Here is a 6,478-nt window from a genome sequence, read left to right on the forward strand (position 1 = left end):
TTAAAAGACAACAGAAGTTCCCATCATCTAATTGAACTATCACATTTAATTGATAATTCAATCAAATCGATTTAATTGATATTTGTGTGAAAATTTGTTCAGTTGAATTATCTAATCCCCAACTTTATGTCTTCAACTTTAATATCGTCAAATACTAATTAAATATTTTTTATGTTCTTCCACTTGATCCACTTTTTCAAAACTTGTAGAAATAGGTAACAGTATGTCTTAATAACTTAAAATAGAGAATCAATACAGTATCAGAAACCACTGTCATTCTTGAACTTTCACTAAATGTATTCATATTGGCAGAGGTGATATTGAGATTTTAGAGCATAAAGAAAAGTCACTTCTTTTTTTATCAGAATGAGTTAGAAACAGACAAAATATGTGAGAGAATGTGAAACTAATGAGTGGTTGAAGACTGAACAAGTTTCAAAAGGAACAATGTTCAGGAGGAACAGCTTAGCACTGAAGAGCAAGTTAAGCATTTTCAATATATATAAAAATTCATTGGAATGCAACACTTAGGAAAAGCCTACCATTCTCCCTTGGAGGAGCAAAATCTCATAACTCAAAATTAATGGAAAGACAGGCATTGATTAAAATGAAGTAGAACACATATACAGAACAAAATGAAAAAGATTTAAGACTGAAAGAATGTAAGCAAATGAGAAAAGTAGAAAGAGGATGAAGAGGAAAAAAAGCAATGAGGAAGGAAAATCAAAGGATATGTGGAGAAAATTACCAAAAAAAAAAAAGAAGCTAAAGCAAATGTAAAAAGAATAATTGAGAAAATGAATGTATGATGATAGAATTAGCAGGAGGAGAAAAGGAAAAGATTAACAATGAGAAAGGGCAAGAGGAAACGAACAGGAAAAGATAAAGGAATGAGTGAGGCGCTCGGGTGGTGATCAGATTCCCAAATGCCAGGCTCTGGTTGCTGGTCTGACAGCAGTTGGGGTTCAGGCAAGGTCAGTGTTGCCTGCGGGGTCTGAGGGTCTGCACACTAAGAGGGGAGGGAAATGGGAACCCTCTCTACCCATGCATCGTCAGTGCCAGATGTGTCCTAGTATTAGTTGAAACAGTAAGGAATGAGAAACGATGAAAGCGTTCAGTTCTCTATCTTGGCCACAATTCGCCTTATCTGACGACCACAAAAAGCTTGTCTGTGAAATCCACTGTTTGGGCTTTCTTCAGGAATTCACTTACAGAGTAATGTCCACCTGATACGTATCTGTCCTTAATTTCTGTGATGAGAACAATTTGAGAAACAGAACAGAAGGTACGTAAATGTAATGGGTGAAGGAAAGTGGATTAAAGATGTTAAATGGTATGGAATTCCATCTGTAAAGGGAATAGAGGTGGAGGACAGAGAATAAAAGCAACAGAAGAGTGGGGGAGACTATAACTCAGCGTCCTCACTGTATCTTGGAATTGTCATCCCAAAGAAGCATAAAATAACTGTAAGTGACCACCAGGAATACACAAAAATCTAATAGGTAGAGGGAGCAATTAGTAACTTTTCTAAGAGCAAGTTCCTATAGGCAAAATGAGGAATGAATGTGAGGCTATAGATGTCTAAGTGGGTCAACAGGAGGCACCTCAGCTAATTTGAAGGGCACCCAAAACATTTTTCCTATTTCAATTTGCTTAGACTCCATAGCTATATGTATTTATATGCAGAAATATGTGCCCATGTGTTTTTCCACAAGTTCTTTTCCCATAACACATGACTGCCAGTTCCAAATGTTCCTAATCACATAGGACATGTTCTGATGTTTCCTATAGGTATGACTTAAAACACAACCATATTGCTGCAATTTTCAGTGAATTTTTTAATGGACTTTTTAAGATTGATTTTTCTTTATACTTTCCCTCTTTTCTCTCCTCCTAGATCATCTTTCCAGGGAATGCTACTAATAATTTTTGTCAAATTTCAATTGGGAATTTTTCCCTCTTCAGACTTCCCCACCACATTTAATAGCACTTCAAAAAAACAAAAAAGATTTATTGAGATATAATCAACATATCATAAAATTTATCACTTAAAGTGCATAATACAATGGTTTCAAGTATATTTACAGAGTCATGCAAACATCAACAAGATATAATTTTAGAACACATTCATGACCCCAAAAAGAAACCTCACACTCATTAGCAGTCACTTCCCTTTTCCACCCCTAACCCTAGGCAACAACTCTTCTACTTTCTGTCTCTGTAGATTTGCCTTGTCTGGACATTTTACATAAATTGAGTAATACAATATGTGGTCCTTTTTGACTGACTCCTTTCACATAGCATAATGTTTTTAAGATTCATCCATGCTGTAGCATGTGACAGGGCTTCATTCCATTTTATTGCCAAATCTTACTCCATTGTAACCATAAAACTTTTGAAAAACAAGTATTGCATGTAATTAAAAATCAAGGGAAATATTCTTACATGTCACATAGTATTTTGTTATAATTATCAATCTTTCATTTTTAAAATCATTCATTACAACAATCAAGCATGCACAGTATCACAAATACAGCAGTATTCATTTATTTATAAGATATACAGCAAAATAATAATTAGGAAAAATAACAATTATACAAGTTTTAAGACATAATTTATAGTACATATAGACAAGGTCCACTATTTTTGTGCACCCCAACAGATTACTTTGTGCATCTCCTGTGGTGAGCACACACACTCCACTTTGGAAGCCGCTATATAGACTAAGTCTTAATTCTGATATCTCCAACATGAACAGAATTCTTATTTGAACCAGATGATAGCCCAAAAAGGGGAATATTTACACAAGCATTATCATGATTATTGAAGAACCTAAATAAAATAACACCAGTTGATGAGACACAGATTAATAATTTCTGAATAAACTAAGGAATACACCCCACCCCACCACCACCACCACTTGCTAATGTGAACAAAGGAAAAAAACTCATTGCAAGTTTAGGAATCTTAACTGCAATTTATTTTTCCCATTTGTCAAATAAGCCTATTAGATTATATGTTCTACATGGCCAATTCCAGCTTTAGAATGCCTTGATTTTATTAATTGAGATAATCAAAATATTTTATGTATTCTGGTAAGTTAAATATTATATGAAAATATTTGTGGGAAGGATATCATTTAGCTATCATTCTGAGATCTGAGGAACAAGCAGGTTATGGATATATGGTGAACAGATAAGACTAAATTAGTGTTAATTAGGATTTAAGAACAGAATGTGGAGCAGATGCATCACTGGGACCCAACCAGGGCTAGACCTAGGGGGATACCTCTTAGTTGGGTGAAAGATAGGGTTCCTGCTTGAGATCCAGGTGAATAGTTTGGAGTAAGGGTACACAAGAGCACCAAAGCAGAAAAATGTACAGGGAACTAGTGAGGCACAGACTCAGAAAACAAAACATACAGCTACCTACCAGGAACTAGGGATTCTATAGCAGCTGAAGGAAAGAAATGCCTGCAAAAGCACTTTGCTCTGTGGGGATGAACAGAAAGACCAAAACCCAGCAGCTCATCTAGACAATGGGGCAGCACACCACCGCCACCTCCAAACCCCCCACAAAAAACAAACTCGACAACCTTAATAATAGTTAAGTTTTGTTTTAGTCAGGTAACTTCAAATATACCTCAAGCAAAGTAGCCCAGAGTCCTCCAGGAGCACAATTACATAGCAACGTGGTTAAGTGGGAATGAGAATATGGCTCTAAGGGTCTTCAGGGGGAATTAGGAAAATGAAGGGCAGAAGGGTTAACTCAAAACATAGGAGAGTTATGGGGCATACACATTTTTAGCTAGGAAGGGGTTGGATGTGGCAAATACTGTTTTTGTCTGGAGAAGAGCTATGGAATAGATGAGAAGATGGTTATAACAAATACATTTTTCTTTTTGTTTTTTTGCATAGTGAGGAGCAATGGAAAGTGAGAACAGGACCGTGGTGAGAGACTTCATCCTCCTCGAGCTGACCCAGTCTCGAGATATTCAGCTCCTGGTATTTGTGCTGATCTTAGTTTTCTCCCTCATTATCCTCCCTGGAAATTTCCTCATCATCCTCACCATCAGATCAGACCCTGGCCTCACGGCCCCCCTCTACTTCTTTCTGGGCAACCTGGCCTTCCTGGATGCATCCTACTCCTTCATTGTGGCGCCCAGGATGCTGGCGGACTTCCTCTCTGAGGACAAGGTAACCTCCTACAGAGGCTGCATCACTCAGCTCTTTCTGTTGCACTTCCTTGGAGCAGTGGAGATGTTTCTTCTTGTTGTGATGGCCTTTGACCGCTTCGTCGCCATCTGTAGGCCTTTACACTATTCTACTATCATGAACCCCCAGAGCCTGCTATGCCTTGCTATTGGCTCTGTGGCTTGGGGGCTTTACTCATTCCATTGTGCAAGCAGCCCTTATTCTCCACTTGCCCTTCTGTGGCCCAAACCGACTGGATAACTTCTTCTGTGATGTGCCTCAGGTCATCAAGCTGGCCTGCATGGGCACCTTTGTGGTGGAGCTCCTGATGGTCTTCAACAGTGGCTGCTCACCCTCCTGTGCTTCCTGGGGCTTCTGGCCTCCTATATGGTCATCCTCTGCCAAGTACATAAATTGTCCTCTGAAGGGAAGAACAAGACTCTTTCCATGTGAAACACACACATTATCATTGTGTTTCTCATGTTTGGACCTGCCATATTTATCTACACCTGCCCATTCAAGGCCTTCCCAGCTGACAAAGTGGTTTCTCTCTGTCACACAGTGATCTTTCCTTTGATGAACCCTGTGATGAACCCTTCACAACCAAGAAGTGAAAGCTTCTATGAGGAGGTTATTGATCTGTTGCATGGTTTGCTGAATGGACTAGAAGAATGAGAAAAGTAAGAAAGGAGAAAACCCAACTGGAATTCATTAAATCACTTATTTATTAATATACTGAATCAGTTATTTTAGCAAATACTGTATTTATTAAGCACTTCCAGTTTTCAGGCACTTTCTATGTATATGAATGAGACAGGTACGACTCCTGGTCTCCTGGGATTATATTTAAATAGATAAAGACAGGTTAAACTATTAAGTTAAAAAAACAGCAACATAACATCCAAAAGAGATAGTGCTCTGAAGCAATTAAATAATGTTATAACAGAGTTTGACTGGGAGATGGTAGTTGCTTTACTTCTGGTTACTAAGCAAGGTTTTGTTGAGTGGTATTTAGCTAATATCTAGATGACTTAGAAGAAACAATCATGCAATTACCTGGGGAGAGAAAATACCAGACAAAGAGGATGACTAACAGATGACAGTGATCTTAGGAGCTTCGTATATTTGAAGATCATAAAGAGGAATAGAGCCACTGTAGCATAGCTAAGGAGTGTGAAAGTGGAAGGAACTGAAGTTTAAGAGGTTGGCAGGGGCAAAATCTTGTATTTTAGATAACAATCAATTTATTCAAATTTCAATGGGAGGCCCTTAAAAGGCATTAAGCAATAGAGTAGCTAATGTTTCCTATTTGTCTTAAGGCAAGATCTTCAATATTCTGAATAAAGGCCTATGCATAGTAAAGTATCATTAAGTAAGAAGTATCATGCTGTTAAGTATTTTTTATGGACACTTAAAGACCTACTTATTTTTTTCCTAATTAGGTGGAGGGAGTGGAAGCAAGCTATTACATTCCACAGAAAACTGTCATTAAAGTATTTAACTTTATATTTTAAAGTTTTGGGGAGTTTTGTAGTTATTCCTAAAGATTATTTTTTAAATCTTAGTAAGGAGTTTGGGTTTGCTCAAATATCTTTCCACTCTGAATGCAATGATGATAGCTATTTGTTATGTCAGTTACCATTTGTTTATAGATAACTAAACTACTATGGTTAATTTTTTAATGAGTGTAATATAAAGCATTAATGCTTATAAAACCATGTAAAATGCTGTAAGAATAGCTTTTGATGTAACATCCAGTAATAAACCCCAAAACATTACCAATAAATTGGTATATCCAAGGAGTTACTGTTTCCATAGCACTTACAGAGCTGGGCAATACAGAAGGGATTTTTTACTGTTGGTTTCAGGATCACAGCACTAAGAACATGGCCTATGATCAGAAAAAATACTCCAGAACTGTTTTTGTACTACTAAATATAGCCATAGAAAATGGAATCTTTACATTCTGTTGTCTCTATGCCCACTTCCATTTTCCTAAATTTTATTCTTAACAAGGTGAATCAGAACTCCTGAGACTAAATCAGAGTTACCTTTTAATCCTGGAGGTCAATGGATGAACCAGAGATAGACTGAGTCTTACAAAGGCTGCATATTAGCTTTAACCCAACAAAATCCCTGTTTGGATTAAGGCAGGTTTTCTCAGCCTTGGCATTAATGACATTTGGTGCTATGTAATATTTGGTTGTTATCCTGTGCGCTATAGATTGTTAAGCAGCATTCCTGACCTCTACTTACTAGGTGCCAGTAGCTCCTCCTTAGTTGTA

At 37.3% G+C, this 6,478-nt stretch overlaps 1 pseudogene; it reads left to right on the forward strand.

The window, feature by feature from the left end:
- Positions 1–3,926: 3,926 nt before the first annotated feature.
- Positions 3,927–4,851, forward strand: LOC108399712 (olfactory receptor 4N5-like; annotated as a pseudogene).
- The last annotated feature ends 1,627 nt before the right edge of the window (positions 4,852–6,478 follow it).

The sequence above is a fragment of the Manis javanica genome, chromosome 8, assembly GCF_040802235.1.
Source record: "Manis javanica isolate MJ-LG chromosome 8, MJ_LKY, whole genome shotgun sequence".
Taxonomy (NCBI): Eukaryota; Metazoa; Chordata; class Mammalia; order Pholidota; family Manidae; genus Manis; species Manis javanica.